Below are 22,796 nucleotides of genomic sequence, written 5' to 3'. Positions count from 1 at the left end.
CCACCCAGGGAGTTGTTTTCAATAAAGCAACAGCTCTGAAACATCCACGGCAACTTTTTTCCTTTGACAACTTGCCACTTTCAGAACAACAAAAAAAAAGAAAAGGAGAAAGAGAGGAGAAACGGCGTAAGGAAATATTTGCACATTTGTCCCAGTAGCCGGGAAAGGGCTCTGCATCGCGTCCCCCGCACCGAGGGGCTGCAGCCGGCTCCGCTCCGCCCGCCACCGGCACCGGGACCGGCGGGCGTCCCGGGACCTTCCGCCGGGCTCCGTGGGGGCGGCTCAGCCCTGCACCTCCGCGGAGCGGAGCGCCGGGGACCGATCCGCGCCCGGGGGCTCCGCGCCCGCGCTCCCCCGCTGCTGCACTTACCGCCCGGCTCCGCGCCGCGCCGCTCCGCTCCGCGGGGGAAGGGGCAAGGGGACCCCGGGAGCCAGAGGGAGGGGCCGGAAAGCTGCGGCGGGGCAGACCGGCGGCGCGGGGTGTTTGTCTAACCTGACACCGGGGGCTGCTGCTGCTGCTGCTGCCTCCGCACCGCGCTCCGCGCTCCGCACCGCGGCCGGCGGCAGCCCCGGCGGCAGCGCGGGCCGGGCGGGAGGCGAGTGCCCGCCGTCCCGGGGAGTCCGCGGAGCGGGGCTGGACATACTGAAACAATGAGATCGGCTGTTTTATAACGCTCACGTGGAGGAGAAAAGTCTGCATCCTATTTCCTGGGGTTTGCAATTCAAAAAAATAAAAAGCGGGGGGTGAAAGCTGAGCCCCGCGCCCGCGGTGGGGCTGAGGTGCCGCACCTCTTGGGTTTGCCCAGGTTAAGCCCGCTCACTCGATCAAAGGTGGCTTCGAAGTTGTGCGAAGAAGCGCTTTCAATTTTCTTTTCGTCCCACTGCTGCTTACTGAGATCTAAGTGGTCCCAAACTTACCTCGCCGTGAGCCACCACGGAAGCATTTGGTGATTTTGATCCTAATCTTTACATCGAGAGGGTCCAGTTGTCACATTTATGTGACAATCGAGACTGTTTATAGCAACCCATCCTGGTATGAATTAGACACAAGTCCCTGGGAAGAACAAAGTCACTGCAGCACTATGTCATCAAGAAAACATCCCTCAGAGGGTTGTAAGAATAACCCAGGGTGCCTTCTCCCAGCCAGGCAGCAGGGACCTGCCTGCAAGCACAAGGGGCTCGCTCAGAGGGAGCCTGTCTCACGCTGGATGGGGAGCTCTGGGACCTCCCTTTGGGGCGCCAGGCTCAGCTCCCCCCTGCATTTCTGCCCCTTCAGCACAAGCCGTTTCCAGCCCTTAGCCTGGCTGTGGGGCCAGCCCTGAACCTCTGCAACAAGCGCCTGGGGCGGGCAGCACAGGGAGACCCCGCTGGGCCGTTTTCCCACTGCAGAGCTTCCTCCATCTTCTCGGGCATTTACTGATGGGAGAAAGGGACTGACCAAACACTCCCTGCAAGTCCAGGCCTCGCTTCTGATCCTGTTTGATGCCCACTAAAGCTGTTGGCAGATGGCAGCTCTGCCCAAGCCTGCGTGGCACTCATCAGCCCTCAGCAAAATGGCTCTGCACCATCAGCCTGCCCCTAGCACAGGCAATGTGGACAGCTGCCTGGAGCAACCGGCTGATGGATGTAGCAAAGCACCCGCGGTCTGACTGCTGGCTTTGCCTCTCCCAGCAACCAAGGGATCAGCAGCATCTACTGCTGCAGTCAGAGGTGGTGGCTCCCTGCAGTGCTCAGTCATCTTCTCCTGTCACTGCCACCCTGGGGGAGAGGTTCCTCATCATGCCCTCCTACTCCTGTACTCTCTCCTCCAGCAAATGCAGCTCAGCCCAAGTCTGTGACAGTAAAAAGGCAACTTTATCAAAGAAACTTTTGGGCTGCCTCTGGCTCTCAGTAGCTCCCATTCACAGGCAAGTTCGAAATCTGCACAGACAAAATGTGCGTACAATTAGGGAAAAGTAGCAGTGTAAGAATTTCCATTTCTGAATACTGTGGTATCCTGTCTCCGACACAGCCAAAGCTTGGGAAAGTGGGACTGTCTTACTGTGTGATGTTGCAGCGTGTGTGGGGAGGGGGTTTGCTGCCGATTACTGCTGGACACCCTCAGGGCTAGACCAACTACACGAAATTATTGTGTAACTTTAGCCAGAGGGAAAAATGCTGTTTGCTTTGTGAGGAAACAACCAACCCTCCAAAAATGATCCTACCGGTCTTGAATTTCATCTGAAGGAAAAAAGAAAGCATAGAAAGAGCAGAGGACTCCGATTTCTCTCCATTTCTGCGAAGGCGCAATGTGAGCATTGCTGCTTTGAAGGTAGAGTTTACAGTCTCCTTAAATCATCTGGTGACAGCCCATGAGTGCCGCTTGCTGTCACCCAGCTGTGCCATGAGCAGATGGGAAGCAGCAGAGCCAGCGGTAACGCTTCATCTGGGCTTTGCACTGGGTTTGTGGCTGAACTGGGAGCGAGCCCATGTCTGCCAGTTCCACACCCTGGGGTCTGAGTCACGCGTGTTTGAGGAAGACCAGGAGAGACCAATGGAGTCAACCCCACGACTGTGATAAAACTAAAACAGAAATTACAGGAGACTCCTGAAATCACTCCAGCAGTTTTTGCTGTTAAAGCCATGATGGCCTCAGCAAGGCAAAGTCTGTAGGTAGGGGTAAAATTTCTCATCAGACCAGTTGATGCACATGGAAAATATTTAAGGAGCTTTCAGGCACACAAATCCTTCCTCAGATCTAAGAGGGGGCTGCAAGCTGCACTCCTGACTATGGTAGGTCTTCAACATGAGGTTTCCTCTCCCTGAAACACCCACTGACTGTTATCACCATTTTTGCTCCGCCAACACAACCAACACAGCCAGAGGCAGCAGGAGATGCCAACAAGCAGACCCATTAAAGACAGAAGTTAAAAATCCTTCTCACTGCTTGTACAATAGCATCTCTAATGCCCTTGCTACGCCCAGACCTGAACGTATAGCAATGGGGGGGACTTCACGAGGAAACATGACCACAGACTCAGTGTTTGTTGCTGCATCTTTAGGAGGGGAGAGGTGTGGGGAAGTCGTGCACAGGTCTCAGTCTTGTGTCCAGCAGCTGAGGACTGAGCTGAAGGAGAGCAATGGCACTATCAGGGTGGATAACTGGCACAGGGAGCAGAGTGTACCCTGCTCTCCCAATGATCTCCTGCCATGCCACTGGGACAAACCAATTCATCCCTCTACATATGCATGTAAAACAGCAATAACAGATGCAGCATAGCCCCAGAGGACCTTACTGTAGAGGATAGAAACTCCTCAGCACAGCAGAGCAAAATGGCTGTTAAGAACCTGCCAGCTCAGCTCTGCTGCACCTCACCACACCACCACTCACCTGGATAAACCCAGGAAGCCCTAAACCTAAATCAAAAGTTGGAGTCCTATGCTGGTGGCCTGTCCTCAGGCAGTACTTTCACTTAATTTGCCTGAGTAAAAATACAGCTCAGAAAGAGTAATTTTTTTTAACATCATAAGATCACTCAAAATATTTTGCTTTGACTTCAAGTGACACTGAAGAATTAATACATCCAGGATTTCATTAAGTGAGGCTAAATGGAAATATCCATCATTTTTGAATGAAAGAAAACTGACAAAAAACCATTGTTTGGGGACTGAAAGTATAAGGCAGGTCATGTGAATCCACACAAAGATACAGAGCGGTCATCATCGTTGGTGGGATTAGCACATATCCACTCAGGGACTAGCTTTGGAAAGCAAAACTAACTCTTTGAAAGTCTGACTTAAAGAGGAAAAATGTTCTTTTGGACTTTCATCCAGCCATTTTTTTGATCTCCAGCACTCCTGAAACTCTGAGCTCTCCATTGGGCACTGAAGGGGAGAAGGGTAGCACTGCCTCCTTCCAAGAGTCAGAACCAGAACACACAGAGAAACCTCTGTACATGGTGTAGTTAATCCTAGAGAACTTGATCCACTTAGAATCAGCTGGAGCTTTTCCAAATAAAAGCCCCAAAGAAGAGGAAACAAATCAGGGGGGAGAAGATGTGACATTTTAGAATTCCAGGGCTAACACAAAAAAAAAAGTCTTTAGTGTTTCCTAAGCAACAGTTTCCTAATTGCAGACCAGTGGGAACCACACCACCAGTATCCTCTACTCCTTTTTTGGTGCCACTGTAAATTGCAGGAACTCTTTTGCCACATCTCTTCCATGACTCTCTCTTCCACATGGCTATAGCATTCCCACTTTAAAGCAGTGCAACTCTGGTTGAATAACCACAGAGCAGAGCTGAACAATTGTCAAGTGCGGGCAGACTCAGACTGAAATATTTCCTCACACGTCCTCATCCAACCACAGTTTTTCAGAATTTGGGAAGATGTCACAAAGCAACAGAAAACAATGCCTACTTGGCCAAAGTCAGGCCATTCAACAGCATGCCTTTTATTGCAGTGTACAGTTGAGAAACATAAGAAAAGTACAGCTCACGTAGGAAGAGCTTTTAGCAGATGTTGCTGCTTTGAAATAGCAGAGAGTCAATATTCTAACACATTTCAAACAAGAGAAAAATTGTACACTTTATAGACTAGCCCAATCCAAACAAATCAATTACAATGTATGTCTACCCTGAACCCAGTGGAGAAAAGCTCATACTGTTCTAGAGATTTCTAATCACCAGGACTCACAAAGATTTACTGTGACCTGCATGGTTGAACGCTTAACAGTGGAAAGTTAAAGAAACAGCCTACAAGAGAAGATTCCTGTGGTGCTGGATGAATGCAGTGTGAGAATTACCTACCTGGACAGTTTAGGAGGAAAACAGCATTGCCCTTTCTTTATCATCAACCAGTTTTTCTGCAGGTATTTGGTCAAATTCAGTACTCTGCTATATTTCCTTCAAGGGCACTGAGTCGGGGAAGTCACGCATGTATAACAGAGTAAAGCATAATTCTTTAAGCAAGGAGCAAGTGTGCCCAACAGTAACTTGCTGTTAATTTAATGTACTGACAAACCAAGAGCACTTAAAAGCAGCATTTGATAAGGCATTCTTTCAGATTCTGACATTTTACTGCAAGTGCTTGAGAAATGTACCCAAATCTAAGATCAAAGGGCTCTTCAAGACAAATGGCAGGAAAATAATCTTTATCTTGGAACCTGACTTGAAACTATTCCTTGTTCTCAAATTTTTTCACCATCAATAAGTACATAATGGAAAGCATGGCTCTCAGAAATCAGCACTCTGATGCCAGCAAATGTCACCTCATCAATGAACTTTTGGACTGCAAAGGCTGCTGAGACAAATCCTCTGCCAAGGCAAGCTCTTCCTTTACCCCATAGCCATAGAAACGGGTACAACATGCCCTCTTCCAGCGCTTGTTACCTTCATTTTTGTCACACGTAAAGTTCCCAAGAAACCCCAACTGAGCATGTCAGACACACTTTAGTTTGGACTGATTTCTGATTACGGAGTAGTGGCTCAAATCTGACATCCATACAGATATGCAGTGAGGAGGTGCAGTTGCATTTTTCCCCAGTCACCCCTGTTGGCATCTCCCATTTCCTCCTGGCCATCCCAGTTCCTCTCACAGGATCTTCAGTACCTGAAGATTTTGAGAGTGAGGAAGTTGAGGATGCAGTTGGAACAACGAGGGGGCTTTATTGTTTTCTTTTTTTGAAAGTGTTAAGTATTGACCTTGAAGTTTTGAAAAACAGATGAAGCTCTAGCTCTTTTTGTGGTGGATGAGTGACTAATGCAGACCATTAAAATCCACTTCAGATTTGCTGCAGCAAATTGCATGCAGGTTGTAAACAAAACAAAACAAATATCCAACATAAGAATGACTGCCAACATGCTGCATCACGTGAAGCTACCCTCCAAGTAGTGCTTTGCATTATGATTCTGAAACATGCTCTTAAATTAGAAAGGATAACAGTATTGAAATGTCATTTCAACAGAACATTGCAAATACTTAAGGTTGCCAACTAGGACCCAGAGCCCACGGGCTCTTTCTGTGTGGGCTCTTTTTATGTGGGTTTTTGCACCCACATACAACTCTGCTAGCGTCAGCAGGGTTCTCTGCGGGTGCAGAGATCTGTCAGCACTGCACCCAGCCTTGCTGGATATAGCAGTAGGTAGGATGCAGGAGAGCAACCAGCGTGAAAGCCAGGATGGCTACAGGTTGCAAGAAGCAAGCAAGCAATGGGAAGCCGGGCAGCCCTGTGAAGCTGTGCACGCTCTACATTAGTGTTCTTGTAAAGAGCCACTCCAGTTTTCAAAGTCTGGAGTCCTCTTACAGTTTTGTCCCCTATTGGTGCATGGAACAAATTCATGTCACAAGACACTAATTTGTCTGGAGAGGACTTACTGACAGGGCAAATAGGTGGCATTGCCCAGAGCTATTCAGACCAAAGGAGGAATTAAGGATTAGGGCATCTCCCAAAGGACATTGACAGAGCAACTGGCAGGCAGTAAAACCAGGAGAGGGACTGACAGCAAAGGAAACAGAAGGCAGCAGAGGGCCCCTGTCTGGTAACATTGGACTGTTGCTTCTCTAGGTCCACTTAGGATCTGAGCACAGATGCAGGGTGCTCCCAAGGGAGCAGGACTGCCACGGCTCCCTGCCCTGAGCAGCAGCCCCCGACAACTGCACAGTGAGGAGGAGGAAGGGGAGCAGCCACCTGCCAGGGAAGGGGAAGGGATGAAATCAGAGAGGCTGGAAGGGCACGCAGCCAGCCCCAGGCAGGGTGGCAGGGATAACTTTAAGTTCTCCCTTAAGTTTGTGTGGGCTTTTTTTAAATCCCTTTGCCCTTCCAGTGCAAGCAAGGACTTGCTAGGCTTTTAACCTGAAGTAAAGTGTATCTTCTGTCATTCCTTTACTAAGATATTTAGTTTACATACCTCACAACTGCTGAATTTTACCTGCTCATCTTCTACTGCCAGGAGCTTTTCCCTTTGTGGAAATATTTCTGCTCACAGCAGTGTGGTGGCTCATACTTTTATGGCCACCTTAAAATTAATAGTTCTCGCATTTGCTTCCAAGATGAGCACATATCCATCTTCTGCCACAGTATCCTGTAGCTATCAGGAGGAGTTGCTGCTGCTAGAGTCAGCATCTTTGCCCATGTGCACACTGCCCGTGCCACAGAACTCCCCCAAAATGGCCTATGTGTACTCGCCACAGCACAGACAGTGCTGCAGGCTTGTTCTTGGGCACTCATATTTCTGCTCTTGTAAAATCCAGGGTTCACTCCCACGTCCACAACATTAGTTCTGTGTGCTTTTCACATGTATCAGCCTATGTGGGATCCCCTTCTTTCCCTTCCAAACTATCAATTAATTTTGTAAAGGTTTCATTCTGGGCCTGCACATTCCCATCTAGATTCCAGTCGCAAGCTTGTCATCCCCATAACACGCTCCCATTACCAACCCAAAATGGGAAGACTATGTCTTCATCCTTGAAGTGAGGTCTGATTTCCATCTGATAATTCTGCATTTCACTGAATGGGAAGTATCATTTCTCAAGTTTCTGCTTTGCTATCTGGAGTTGCCCACTGCCTTTGCCCACTCCCCGAGTTACCAGAAAATTGCCAGAAACATACGGCCCTTCAAAACCGCTAGAATCATAAATAAGTCTACATCTATCTCATCTCTAGTGCTCACAAATGCAGAGGGAAACACTGTTTAAGCCTTCCACAGTTCTCTACTCTCCAGCAGGATCTCAAGTCCCACCAGCACTTTACATCACCTTGTTAACCCAGGCTGTTGCTTTGTCTCGTCTGGTCCAGATATGGGCGTTGCTCAGTCCTCACACGTGACTCGCACACAGGAATCTCTTCTAACCAGCACCTAAATTTTTGTGATAAGCCTGGTGTAACCCCAGCCATGGTGACATACCAGACTAAGGCAGAGACCGCCACTGCTGGTGAGAGGTTTCTGGCTCAGCCCACAGAGACAGAGACCAGCTGCCAATGAGTGCAGGTCACTGTCAATAACCTCTGCATTTGGGAGGTACAGCATGGTCCCCTTTGACAAAGAAGTGAGTAAACCCTTATAATTACTTGACATAGATCATTGTTTTCCTCTGGTGGATAGCTCAAATAAAAATGTTTTCATTGAGGCCAAGAATGCAGGGTAACAATCTGCCCTAGTAACATCCTGCATTCGTAATAAATACCTACTATACAAATAAACCACCTGAATGGCTATTTCCCCAGATGTCACAAAGTTACCCCATACGCAAGTTGCCGTGTGATGCTACCTGCTATCCTGAAGGAGCATGATGGGCAATTCCTTGCCATAATACTTTTCAGTAGATATCACAAGCTATTATCATTAAAACATCAGAGAAGCTGCCCTAGTCTGGGTGTGGATCCAGCCAGGAGGCTGGCAGAGCTGTGCCACACTGCCTGGCTCTTCCCTCCAGTAACACACCAACGTGGGGATGGACTTGGCACAGGCTGCTGGTTTTACCACTAAATCTGTCTCTTGATCCCACCAGGCAGTGGTGGCCACCACCAGAATACTCATCTTCAATTTTTTTTCCCCCCAAAGCTATTCTCTAATAAAAGCATCAGCCTCAAGCTTTCAGCACCTTTTCCACAGAAAACTAGACTTATGTTAAAATAAACCAGTTGGGTTAGAAACTAACCTACTGTTATTTAGTATGCAATTGTCATTGCTGATTTCCTTGCTTGTTTTAAAATGCAAATGATACGAAGAAACAAGTAAAATTGTGTTTTGACTGGTGTGGGGAAACGGGTGACTGTCACCAAATGCTGGCAGACCATACCTCTCCTCCAGCCAGGAACAAGGTCTCATATTAGAGGCTTCCCAAATTGCATAAGGTGTGGAGCTAATAAAAACTTGAATCAGCCTAGAGACCTGATGATTAAATCTTGGAAAGCTGAAGGCCATATGAGCCAGTTAGTACCGACTTCTACCATGATGGATCTCTAACAACATGTGAAAGTTATCATCTAGTGAGGCAAAACATCCCCGTTGTTGGGCAGCGCAGACACACAGCTAGCCAAGTTCTTAGCAAAACCATCTCATGAGCCCCACAGGGACTATTTGGAGATATCATCCTGCACAAATATACCTAGCTCACACAAAATCATCTCAGTTCAAAGTTAAAGAGTAGTCCCAATGTTACCTGCTCTGGAAAATCCAACTGAGATGTTTCCTTTCCTTTTTTTCCACTGTAGCTGAAACTGCAGCTTTGGAGCTGAATCCATGCAATAGGCATCCACAAACAGCACATATTCTTTGCTGAATTGGATGCTGCTGTGTAGGAAAGTAACAAGGCTGTAATACTATGTGGCCCTGGTTAGTTAATACTCAAAGGCCAACCCATGATTGCTTTGGATGGGGTTCTCCTGTAACTACTGAAGGGAATAGATGACCCTATAAAACAGACAGCAGCAACGCCCCTTTCACAGCTGTCTCCAGTTTCTCTCCTGAAATTTGGCTGGGTGTTTTCTTCAAGATTCAGAACACAGATGTAAACTGTTTAGGGATATCCCTCTTTCTCCTTAACAGTGCCAGAGAGAATGAAAAATGTGGCCTGTTAGTTTTATAACCATCCAAAAGAAAAAAACAATTAAATAGAAAAAAACCAAACCCCTCTACAGTGAGGGTCTGACCTGCAGCAGCCTGGTCTGTTTTCTCAACGTGTTAGAGTTTCTGGAGAAGTGTTGCTCTGAAGAAGTTTTCAGGCAGCAGTGGGCAGGTCCCCAGCTGCCCACAGATCCCACTCTGGTGGTCTCCAGTGTAAGCCATGCGCCTTTGCAGGGAAAAGAAAGAGTCAAAGAGAAAAGTTTGTTTGTTTGTTTGTCTGGGGGTTTGTTGTTGTTAAGATGAGATCTGTAAACTGAAAAACTGGGATTACCAAAGCATTGTGGTAGCTGCTCATCAGAAAGGCCCCACTTACCTCTGTTACCTGCTCATCTCCAGGCTTTTCCGAAATAGTTACAGCTGGCCCACGCTTTGCCCCTGCACGGGGGAGAAGGAGAGGGAAAAAACTGGAGGGCACACCTGGAGCCTGTGCAAACCCCTGCCACCAAAGAATGAAGGAGGATCTCATTTCTCCCCTGATTTTAACACAAGGCAGGCATTAGGAGGAGAGGTGACTCTGCATGGCTGCCAAAGGCCCCGTTGACACGGTAAGCAGGGGAGCCCTTGGAGATGCAGGGCTCCTCTTGCAGGAGAGCCTCTCCTTCCCCAGCACCAATGCGTGTGGCCAAATGGGGACTAGATCCTCTGTGGCAGTCCCACTTGAGCAGGTGGCAAACCTGGAGCAGGGGTGCCCACTGAAATGTGCCTCGGTTCAGGGTAAGAGGGCGGGGGAACTAATTAACAAAGGGAAAACGCAGGAGTACAGCTTACAGCCACCTGAGGAGTGTCTGCCAGAAGCTAGTGAGCCTCAGACCACAGGGAAGAGTTTCAGACCAGGGAAAAAGGGACAAGTAGAGGGACAGTCTCCCAAGATGAATGAGTTGCACTTACAATTCCTGCTGTATAGAATAACAGTAACAGAAGCGGGGAGAGCGTACCCCTGCTGCGGGGCAAGAGGCTGGGGGAGCCGCAGCAGTCCTTCCCTCCTCCTGGCGCTCACCATTGCTCTCTGCTTTTGAAACACCTTTGGAGCAGTGCGGTGGCTTTCGCTTCTTACGGTTTCCACACAAAAATAAAACCCTTGTCCTTGTTTCTCTGCAGACTGGGTGTCCGTGGCAGGGCTGGGGGGGCTGCAGGGGCCTCTGTGAGGGGAGCCCGGGGCTGCCCCGTGCCGGACACGGCCGGTTCTGGCCGGTTCTGCAGCGGCCCCGCCTCAGCCCCTCAGGGAGGCTGGCGGCACCTCTGGGGAGAGGTAGTTAAGAGAGGTTAAAATGCCACACGGCCGTGAGGAAAAAAGTGTTAGAAACAGCCCTGTGACACCCAGGGGAGATGAGGAGGAAGAAGGTGGTTTAGTTTTTTGTTTCTGAACTTCTCTATTTTAATCAGCAATAAATTAAGTTAATTTTCCCCAAGAGTGCAATGCTAATAGCTTCTGTAACAAACAGGAAGCGCCAGTCACCTAGAAATCGGGAAAGATAATGAAGATTTTCCCTCTTAAGCATTATCTACATAAAGTAGCACAAAACAAGATAGTTGGAAATTATTGCCATAAATAGAAGACCTTATGACATTTGTGACGAGAGTAGCTGCAGCTCCTCACAATTTCAGATGAAGCCAACCTGATGGCCAGTACCCCAGTAGCCTGCACCTCCAGTCGTGGGCAGCTCTGGCTTGCCTTTAGTCACACTGCTGTTGAATTTCACCCCGAGGTGGTGTGTGCAAGGTGTGGTTAATCCCTTATTTATCTTACAGGGGAGCTGTGATGATTAAACAGTGCTTGGGAACAGCTTGGAGATCCTCCGGAGCCAAACCCTGTAGCAGAGAAAGTCACGTTTCCATCCCTGCATTGCCTCACACTTAGAAGTTTTCCAGCAGAACTTTAACAGTCTCCACATGAGGTTCAGAAGGGCTAAATTTAAGCTTGCTGTTATTTAAGAAATGAATTTTTTATTTTATTTTTTTTTTTAATGAGACATATCTGTGTGCAAAGCACTTTGTGGAAAGTATGTGTGGGTTTGAGGAGTGGGAGAGAGCTGTGAATAGATTCAAGTTCTTCAGCAGTTACCAAAAGTCTGCTTGAGATCTAAATTCATCCTTAGCCCTTAGTACTGAGATCTTAAAAATGTGTGGAGACCAGAGCTGATATTGCCTTTTTTATTTTGTGTAAACCTTTATCTTCCAATAACAAACCGATGCTTTGGCTTATGCAAGGCACTGCTGAAGAGGGAGACAAAATGTCTTTTATCTCCTACATTGTTGTTATGTGGCATCAACACAGCATTTAATAAAAAGCATCTTGATATAATAATAGTTTAAAGTTTGTTTTCCAAACAAAACTGTTGTTTGTCATAGTAATGTAAATTTGCAGTTCTCCTTTACACTTCACAGATGACGAGGGAAAAAGATTTTAAGATCTCCCCAAAGGAGAGATTTAATTGTAAAACAAAGCACTAAGTATGACATTTAGCTGAGATTGTAAAGGCTACAGTAATTAAAAAAGACTAAAACATATGGTGCACTTCATGAGGGTGCTTAATATGATCTCCCAAACTGAACCTTTTTGGTTACTGAGAAGAAACAGGAAAATACAGCTATTCTCCTCAATCTTGAATCATAAAAGAAGCCTTTGCTTTATTCCTGGTGAATCAGGAATGGCACTCCCATTTTAATTCAGTTAATCTGGAGGAGAATGATTTCCTTGCATCTGCTAAGCAAGATATGAACTACAGTTGTGATCTATTAATGCATTTACAATATGATATGAGGGAAGGAAATTGTCAGTAGTGGCTTGTAATAGTCTGTCAGCTGATGCCAGCACATGATAATGTCACACTTCAGCTAGAGGAGAGGTGTCACATAATCAGCACTTATGTTACATTTAGGGCACCCTCTGATTGCAAATACTAGGTTATATTTCAGTGATATTAAAGATGTAATATGCACCACAAGAAAACCTTTGTCAGCAGGGTCTTTGACAGGCTTCTATCTGGAGATGTTGCAATGCAGTCAAATCCCTTAACAGCGGACCTGGAGATCAAAACAAAACAAAACAAAACCACCACCAACAACAACAACAACAACAACAAACTTGTGTAATCAGATAATACATAGAAGCTGAAAGCCAAATCCTTAGCTGTTGTTAACTAGCGTAGCTCCAGTACATCTACACTCACTTTCTCCACCCTGGGCTCAGTTCTTGTTATTTCATCGTTTTTAAGCTCTACCTTCCCACTTCAAGGTGCAGAGAAACAGACTATAAACTTTGAGCTACTGGTTTGAAACTGTGACATGTGAAAATCTATGCTTGGTTAAAACACATAAGTGTCTTTTCCAAACATATACATCTTTTGCTGCTGGGCATCAGTTAGGTACACACAGCTTGGACTGGCAAAGTGTCCATTTCTGACAGCATATCAGTACCTGCTGGCCATTTAAGCCTTCCATCTGAGAAGGCACTATGAATTAAACTAAATGTGATGAATATTCACAGCTTTTTGGCTTTCACGAAGATAGTCCAAGAGGAGGTCAAGCTGATAAGGATTACTGTGGCAGTGATAAGAGACGCTCTGGCAATAGTGCATTTTCCAGAGCATTTCATGGGCACTCTAAGGACAGTTTCAATGCGTTGACTCAGTGCTGCAGCTCAATGTATTCTGCGGCTGGGTAAAGGAATACTTGCATTTAATTCAGTGGTGCAAAGCAGAGCACTACCCTGATGAGTTATTGCAATGTGTCCTACCCACGGAGAGGGAAATCAGAGAAGGCAGGTAACCAGGAAAAGGGTGTATTTCTTCTTTCTGCTCCCTGAAAAGGAGGTTGGAAAGATAACAGTATCAGCAAAAGGCAAATATATATATATGTGGAAAGAAAAGCAGATAAGAAAACACATTGGACTGCCATTAGGCCAAATATTACTTAGTATCACACGCTTGCCCTTATGACCCAGGCATGTGATATATGCCTGGTATATTACATATACCTCATGATACATAAAGTGTATCACAAGAAGTCCATCTAATGCTGAGCTCATGCTAGTCCCCAGTCCAAACCCCGGTATCACTGGTGAAGATGGCATCCATTACACAAGCATGGGGAATATGGCATTGACCAAGGACCCTCTTCCTCAGCCCAAGCAGCCACTACCACATAGAATTCCTTCCCTGATCTCCTTTTGAATTAGCCCCAAATTCACAATTCAGCCACATTGCTCTTAATCATAAACACCAGCACCCAGGAGCACATGCTGTAATAACCATACTCAGCGTAACTGCAAGCTCCATCCTTGCATCTCAGCAGGCAGAAGGGCTGGTCCATCCCACACAAATTAAGTTGGTAGCTCCATTGATTCAAAGTGGCACCTTCAAAGGGAAAGAGAGGAATTTTGGCATGTTTTCCCTGGAGGGTAGCCTGAAACTCGTAGCCCTCTTCCAGCAGTATTTATAAGACATAATTTGCCCAATTAAATGACATCACTGGTGGAGAAAGGTGGGCTGATCTGTCAGACCTGCAAAGCAATAACTGTCAGTGACAGCAGCAGCTAGAAGAGCAAATGCATAGCAACAAGTAGCCCAAACCTTTAGCAAAGGAAGGAAAATTCTTCTCTGAGATATACCTTTCCTGAAAAAGTAATATCAAGCTCATAAAAGCTGGCGGGTTTCTTTCTCTTTTCTTTTTTTTTTCTTCTTCTGTATAAGTAACATGGAAACAAAACAGGAGAAAGAGGACAATTTCTCTAATATTAAAGTGCTTTCTGACTGCAACTATTTCTGGATTCCTCAAATGGGACATCTGCAGTTTCATCCCAGGAGAAAATTGTGTGGCTTGCATTTTTAGGAAAAAAAATCTCAGATGAATTTGTGCAGACTTGGATATAAATTACTTTCAGGCTCAGCTTCCATCACGATGGCAAGTCTTTTTTGTGAGTCCCCAACTGTCTGCAGTCTCCAATATTTGTAGCAGCCTGTAGGTATTCTCTCAAGTTGGGTTTGCTTCATTCGAGTATGAGCTGAAAGGCAAAAATATGTTCTCTTCTACCAGACGCCTTATTTAGACGTGATTTACATAAGGAAAAAAAGTGTGAGAAATATCAATATTTGCATTTTAAACATGATTTGAGGATGTCTGTCATGGCTCATTCATCTGCTTTTTGGCTTCTCAATACATTCAGTTCACTTTTATTTGACTGCACAAGCATATGGGTCTCATTAGCTTAATGGCGTGCTTATTTATTCTTCATCCTTGCTGGCACTTTTTAACTCAGTGGGGGGGTTAGGTGAACTATGTTTATATTCAAAATTGTCCATATCATAGCTAACCTGATTGGTAACTCTTGATCCTGGCTAAATACCCAAGGAAACTTTAGGTGATGATCATCTGGGTTTTATTCTTTTCAGGTAAGATGTGGTACCTTTCTGCTAAACAAAGACTTTGGAGAGGGAAGGCCATTGAGGACATCTGGAAGCGTTCCCTGAGGCTGACTGGGGACTCATAGCCTCCAGGCATTCATGCTCGGAGCAGGCTGTCTTGGGTCCGGTGCTGCCACATAGAAACCAAGTATGAATGTTCTTCCTGCAACCGGACAGGGAGATTACACGTCCTGCTCAAGCAACCAGGCAAAATGCTGGAGAGGAGAAGCACCTTCCACAGGTGCTGGATGTCCCCAGCTTAACACAGGCATTATGTGGGCTGGTCACTGCACCGGGTGACACTGGGGTGCCAGAGATGCCTCCCTGGAGCCCCGGGTAACCTCCAGCACAGAGACACGCAGTTATTATGTAGGTCCTATGGCTACCTCTAGCTTTAGTTTCAGCTCTGTGACATTTTTCCTTAGAGATCTATGCAGGTTACCTCATCCCCTGTGTGACTTCAACAGGAGCATGCCTTTAACTTGAATAGTGTCAGAATAGCAGATCTTTTACCTTTTCTCTTCCCTGAAGGAAAAGAGATATAGATATAGCTACAGATATATAAAATCATTAAATGACTAAGCCAACTCCTGGGATACAGAAAAAACTGTGTGCTTAGATATGTTCAACAGCCTGTGAGCCCCTCAGAGAGAAGGTGGGAAAGGGAGGAGTGCTGCTTGGAAAAGCTGCTGAGAAAAATGAAGTGGCTGTCTTTGCTAAGGAAATACTGCAACAGCCATTTAACACTCCAAGCTGAGCTCACATGCCTAGGAAATACATGGGTAATTTACCACTTACCAAGTATTAGTGTTGCATCGAGCCTAGCAGTTCATAACCACAGACCTGCTAGCTATTTGCAAAAACACTCCGAGCATATCTCATCTTTCACTCTAATCCAACTGATAAAAATAATAAAGCAGTTTTGACCTCCCTTGTAAAATGTTTACATTACTGCTGCCATTCCTATTTGTATTTCTCTTTCGCCCTTCTTCCACCACGGGCGATGACTGACTGTTGCAGGATCACAGGCTCCCTTCCAGCAGCAATCCTGCACTGCTTGGTGCCTGCTATCCCTCACAGCTGCTTGATGCCTGGCTGCGGTTGCTGTCATGCTTAGACTTTTCTGTTCTTCCTAGCGAGTCCCTGTGGTGGTAACAACTTGAAAGCATTAGCACCCGCCTGACATGCCAGAGACGAGAAAATTGTTGAAAAATATAGCAATTGAATTTCCTAGCTTATCAAGTGGTGTTGAACAGCCTTCCCCCCATTCAAATTTCACACAGAAGTCTCTCACTTTATCTTTCTATAGTTCCATCACTGCTGACAAGTTTTAAATGTGAAGTAGGTTGTAGCAATGGAGGGCTTGTTTCAAATCTCCCATAAACCCCCTGCCACTGGGGCTTCCTAGCAGGGGCACTGAAAAGACAGCCAGTTTGGCTCACCTGCCCTCATTGTGCTTCCCAAAACAGTAACTCCCCAGAGCTCACCTTACCAAATTCCATCTTGTAGCCTGCCAAAAATATCTTCTTATTTAAAGTCTACCTTTTACATTATATACAAGAGCATAATTTCTGTAAAGAACTACTTTGCATAATACAGAAAGAGAAATAACACATGAGAAGGATTAAATAGAAATTTGGTTTTGTTTCAAGAAATCAGTTCCATGACAAAGAACCATCAGCTTCCAAAAGCAGATATATTGTTTCCTTTCAACTTTCTGCATATAGCCAGCAGGAATATCTAAAATAATTCCACTAAAATAGAAAAAAGGAAAAAAAAGAAAAAAAAAAGCAGTCTGCAAGATAAACTGTTCTGTATGCAAGAGCAAGTGAAGCTGATAAATTTTTACGGTGAAGTTCACTCTGCTGCAGAAAGAATGTCCCCGGGGCCCAGGGATTACATGGTTTATCCAACCTGTCCTACTCCTCGCTCCCCTCTGATTCTGCATCTTCCAAACCAGAGGCCCCATCAGAGCTCAGGGAGTTTGAGTTAGCAGGAGTTTGCATCTGACCCCTGCTGAGCAGTCCCACAGAAACTGGGGGGATGCTCAAAGATCAATTTCTATTCAGCTCAAGAAGAGAACACAGAATTCTGAGCATTTCTTCACATGGATGTTTGGGTTTGCATAAATCAATAGTTACATCCTAAGTGGATCCCAAAGGCAGAAGTGCTCCACTCTTCAAAGGGGCTCAGTGGGAAGACAGGCAGTGTCTGGCAGGCCACATGTACCGCAGACCTCCCCCCAGCATCCTGGGCGTTGCATTATTAATCTTTATCTAATTTCCCTAATTGGATACAGGGCCCTTGCCATTTTTTGTAGTCTTCTGTGTCCATCTTGGGCCATAATTTAAAAGGTGTCTACCTACAAACCATCTACTAAGGGGTCATTAATGGAGAAAGCCATTAACTATGAATTACACTATTCTTACATAGAAATCTTAGAGAATGAGCTAGCTGTGGTGAGCCAGCTTGTCACCAAAAAAGTCACCCTGACAGCCAGGTCACCCAGTGGGGGTTAAGAGCCCAGGAGCAACAGGATGGAGGGTTTGGAAAGTGATAAAAAGGCAGAAGCAGTCTCTGGTCAGCTATTCCCACCAGCTCAGACTGGATGAAAAGTGCCAACTGATGGAACTGTTGAGCGTGAGGTGCCACCTCCTCCACTGCAAGCACAGATCTTCAGGGACTGAGGGAGGAGGCATGTGGTAGTGGGAAACCATGCTGGGCTCGGACCAGCTGCTGCCTGGGGTCCGTTCTTCTGCGATCTACCAATTCCACGCTCCATCTTAATAGACGACCTTAAAATGCAGGGAACAGCTTCACCCGTCCAGAAAAATAACTTAATAAAGCAGTTGGTTGCTGACATGCTCCAAACTTTTTCCAGTAACAAAGCATTATGCACAACTATCAGTTTCACAGGAGCTGGGATGTGAGCAATAAAACAGTAGGTAACATCATTATGTACCAACGTAGAGAAGAGGGGAAACGAGGCTCACTTGAAATTCTGTTTGCACTTCTGGCACGGCAGTGACGAATGCAGTGAAAATGCCAGGGCAGCTCTAAGCCTGGAAAAGAGGAGAATCTCACAGGAATGGCAGAAACTAAAAAACAGAGCTAATGAATGCAGCTGCAGTACCATTAGTACTAAGGCTGCATTTTCTTCAAACTCAGGCTTGCAGGCAAAGTTAGTAGTGGTTTTAGTTATACAAGGAATGCTGAATAGAGCATTAAATTGGTCTGCTGTGACAACAGAAAATCCTACATAGGAGTTAAGCAATACAAGCATTAACAATGAGATATTGCAGTTCTGGGCTAATAAGAAATGTAGACACCACAACGCATAACAGAAAATCCAAACCTCTCGGTCTAAGCCCAACAAGTCTCTTCTACTCACTTTGGTTTCCTACCTACCCTGACACAGGGGATCTGCTTAGCCAATGGTGCATTTTGCATCATGGTTTAAACTCAGCAAGCTGTTTTGTATCTCTTTAACGGAATATGGCCCAATATTAAGAAATGTTCCCTTAATATTTTGAGAATTAATGATGCATGAGTAATGCAGTATTCTGATCCAAGAAATGTTCCAGTATACTTTCATATTATCAAGTTTTTCCAAACACCTAATTTCACTAACTACCCACAAAATATTGGAAGTGACTAGTCACCATCTGAGGAAGCAGTGACTGCGGTTTTAGAAGTCAAAGCAGCCGAGGCCCATCCAGTCCCTGCCAGGCTCACCGAAGGCGCAGGGGAGGGGATCATAAACAGGCATCTGTAACATGTGCACTCACTCACTGGAGGCTGTACGGCTTCTGAAACTCACTTGAACAACTTATTTGCATTAATTTAGAATTTGCAAAGAAACTTTCCCAATGCAGGCAGACAGAAAGATGTACACCAGCATACTCACACCATTTCTGCACCAGCTGACTGTGCAGTACAGCTCTTCCTGTGCTGCCTGAGAAGTTACAGTCCTGTTTGCTTCTGCATCGTCAACCACAGGATTTCTTTTAACTGAAAGCCTCCTCCTAATAGGCATTTTTTGGAGTTGAAGAGTTTTTGGAACTCAGAAGATCATATGGGGTTACTTAATGAATTGCATGTTTTGTCTTTCTTCTGCTAGTTGCTTTTTTTTAAGATTATATTCCTTAGTCTGCCTCAATCAATAGTATGTCAGCTGTGCTGTACCTCTCACCAAGATGCTAATGTGGGTTGTGTTACAATATATGCGACTTCCTTAGAGCCTGATATTTCTTACCAGAAGAACAGCAGCAGATACTTGACTTTAAGAGTCTGATGTGCTTGCTTTGTTGAAATAACCAGAAAAAAGCATCATTACTTAGCATGAGTTACCACAGAGACAGCCAATAACTGAACACTCTCCAGTTTAGCTGCATTTCTCTTTCCCTTTGCAACCATTACTGACAGTTGCTAAATTTTGTGGTGAGGACACCAGCAGTGTCCGTATGAACTTGTATGCATATTTTCAAAAGAATGGATATATTTGGGCCTTTTCAAAAGTATTAGCAATTTTCTAAGAAGTTTTTCATGCAATACTTAAAACTGATCTACCTGACACTGTCCAGTAGCGGAGCTGGTGGTGGCAGACACAAAGGTGGGGTTGCACAGCCCCCCAGTTTCGCAGGACCGGTTGCAGGCAGACCACACTGCCAAGGCCCTTTGTGCTGCTCTTCAGTTCAGCTCCGAACTCTTGTTAGTGACCTCTTTTTTCAACTGCAGTTCCACTCTGCAGTTTGACATTGGGAAGCTGGCCTGGTGGTGTTTCATAATGATCTGGAAATCCATGGGAAATGATAATGTGTGCACACAGTTCACAGGGTGATTTTTTTCTTTCTTTTTTTTCTTTTTTTTAATTTATTGCTAAGACTACAAAACAAAATCTGGGATCTGAAAGGCAAGCTGGATTCCTTCCTTGTCATACCCTAGCAATAAAGATCTATAGAAAAAAACTCGCTTAACCCTTCTGCCTAATGAAAACCATGCAGAGCTCTGTCTCCTGAAGCTCTTCGTGCTCAGCTGTTGGGAGGGATGAGAGGGCAGGGCAAAGGCAGGGCAACCAGCACTGACTGAGATTGTACCTTCATTGAATTTGCACCTTAAAAAACTAGGCAGTGCTTTAAATAAACCTAAATATTTTTTAATACACTTTTTTTTCAACAATGAAAACCAAAAACTATTTCTAGTGAAAATTCAGGTGATTATTAGATTTTCAGTGTCACTGTTAGATTCTCCACAGTTATTTAAACTGCTTGGATAAAAGGCAAAAGCTTTAACAGAGCAAAACCAGAGACTTCATCTGGTGCTTTCGTTTCCCTGCCTTAGTCCAAATCTCACTTTCCAGTATTTGCACCACTCCCCAAGGATTTTATCTGTCGCTGGGTGATCTGAATTTTTGTTATCAGCTTTCTCTATTTCTACCCAAGTTCCCATAGTAAGTCTCTTGGCCATTTATTACTGTGAGCCTCAGCCCTCTCTTCTCGACCTTCCAGTCTGTCTCCACCTGATTGCAAGGCATTTAATATATATAATCCTCTTTCAAAACCTTACCATTTAGCAAAGGTAGATGCAATGGTTCTGCTACCACCTGCCCAATTCCAACTGCCAGACTGTCAGAGCAGTAAATAGGAAAATATTGTTTGGCAGTACTGGTTGCAGTAGGAATATTGTTTTGCAAACTGCATTTAATGTCCAGAGGAATGAGTTCCTTTTTATAATACAATACAAAGTATACAGGACAGTATGCTCAGTTTTCTGTACCTAGTATGGAAAGAAAATTACTATAAAACCCATAAAAATATTAAATCCGTATATCAGTTGGTGGCATTACTCCTGTGAGATGAGGGACACGCTGGTAGCTGCAGTTTGAGTATATAGGTATGAAAATCACACCTCATTATATTCATAAATAAGGAGAAGCAATTACTTGAATAGATCCCTGAAGTACAAAAGAAAATTATCCCTTACTTGTTGTAAGACAAAGATGACAAATCAGTAAACAGTTATATTTCAGAAAGATGTGTCCAAATATGCTGAAGCTGCTGTTATAACCTTGACATACAGGCACGACCATGTCAACGTTTCCCATAAATCCTTATGTGGTGTCAAAAATACATGTGGTTTATTCCGCTCCTGGAGAGCTAAACGAAAAATTGCTTCATCCTTATCCCAGAGCAGTTCACTGTGCTATTGTGCAATGGAAAGACATTTCAGCACAGTGTAAACTTGGAAGTAGATATAAAAAATGTTGGGGTTTTTCTCCCGTCAAGGTTAATGCTGCTCTTCTGCAGAAAAGAATAGTCTTTACTGTTGGCTTCACAGCCTAGAGACCTCTGCATAGGAAAGATGTGAGTATTTGTTATATCACACACACACACTTACCCCATTTACCCTTCACTTGGAGGTGAGGAGCAATTCCTGGGAGACTTGTTAAGTGGGAACTTAGCATGGAGACATGGATGATCATGTTACAGAACTGCTCTCCATGTAGATCAATAATTAGTAGCCAGAGGTGCCCCATTTCACCAGGGCAGTTAAGCACATGCAGCTCTCCATATCTGCTCCTGGTGTCAGCGCAGAGACGCTCCTGCTCCTGCCAGGCTGTGCAGCTCCTGCTGGGGGTGAGGTTCAAAGGCACAATCCTCCCCTCACCCACATTACTGTAAGAATATTTTCTGCATTCATGTAAATACCAGTGGGTTTTCCCAAGAGGCAGTAGTGCTCTTCTTGTCTATCCTTTGGTCTAACCAGTCACAAAGAGTCAAAAGGCCAATTTAGCATTGAAGGCAGTTTAGCAAACAGATTTGGCCCTATGCCTCCCTGCAAATCCTGGGCACACCCACCTTCCCATATTTCCCTTGCTGCAGGTTGATTGCATGGCAGCAGTTCTTGCAAGCTGGCCTCCATCCTGGGTCATACTGGGAGGACATGGCCACCACTGCCACCGCTGCCAGCTGAAGGAGTCTACGGCACCAGCACGGCCATATAAATTACAGGTGTCTCCTTATGGTTCATGCAGCTAGAGGAAATGTTTTGTGGCTGCAAAAGATTTAATACAACTTGATGGAGAGCCTTTGGACTTGGTTTTGCTTGTTTTTTCATGTGGTATATGGAGGAGTATGATGTCTGGGGGAATGAGGTGGCTACAAAAAGTTTTACCATACAGCTGGTTCTGGAGCCACATAGGTTTCTGGAGGCGGGAGAAAGCTGAGGCTTTGCATGCAGCATGCTTTGAAATTCTTCTTTATCACATTCACATTCCCCACTAACAACAGAGGCATTTCTGACACAGCAGTGGCCAACTGGCAGGCGCACACAGAGATCAAAGGCTTTCCTGCGGCTCCGTGGCTCTCCAGTGGATGACTCTGCAGGTCAGGCCAATGCTTTGTGCTGTGAATTGTGTGACCCTCATGAACCTGCTGAATCAGGACCAAAAAAATGTTTGTCCCATCCTTGCATCTGTAAAGTCTACAAAGAGCGAAGCTATTTTTCATTAATTGCCAACTATTCCTCTTGGCAAGCTAGTTTTCCTCCCACTTTTATTCACTTTGGAAAAATTATCAAGACCCCATTTACTCCAACACCACAATGGGGCTGATAGTGTATCCCTAGTTTCTCTTCCAAATTCCCATACTAGCTATCAAATGTTGGCATGTAACAACAACTAATCCAGTGTATCACCTATGTGGAATCTGAGATAACTATATTTTTAAAGAGCGTTTAAACAATCCTTAGTGGTCAGTTAAAAACGATACCGTGCCTCAAAGAGAGAGCT

General features: G+C 45.3%; 1 protein-coding gene and 1 long non-coding RNA gene across 3 annotated transcripts in view; both read right to left on the bottom strand.

Moving 5' to 3' along the window:
* FBLN2 (fibulin 2) overlaps nt 1-9,374 on the bottom strand; it is a 118,058-nt gene extending 108,684 nt beyond the window's left edge. Inside the window, exon 1 of one of the 2 annotated variants that reach the window (XM_075052570.1) lies at nt 9,142-9,374. The gene's annotated coding sequence lies outside the window, so the exon portion shown is untranslated. Of the gene's footprint in view, nt 1-370; nt 558-9,141 lie in introns of those variants that run through there. The other variant, XM_075052568.1, reaches the window with a different exon arrangement.
* Nucleotides 9,375-13,086: 3,712 nt separating this feature from the next.
* LOC142042951 (uncharacterized) lies at nt 13,087-18,983 on the bottom strand. The gene is made up of 4 exons (XR_012653888.1): nt 18,917-18,983; nt 18,001-18,069; nt 13,861-13,960; nt 13,087-13,406 (listed from the first exon to the last, which is right to left on the bottom strand). It is a non-coding gene; the product is annotated as an uncharacterized LOC142042951 (long non-coding RNA).
* Between the last annotated feature and the right edge of the window lie 3,813 nt (nt 18,984-22,796).

This window comes from Buteo buteo, chromosome 21 (genome assembly GCF_964188355.1).
Source record: "Buteo buteo chromosome 21, bButBut1.hap1.1, whole genome shotgun sequence".
Taxonomy (NCBI): Eukaryota; Metazoa; Chordata; class Aves; order Accipitriformes; family Accipitridae; genus Buteo; species Buteo buteo.
Note: the sequence above shows the minus strand (reverse complement) of the source record. Positions and strands in the feature narration are given on the sequence as shown.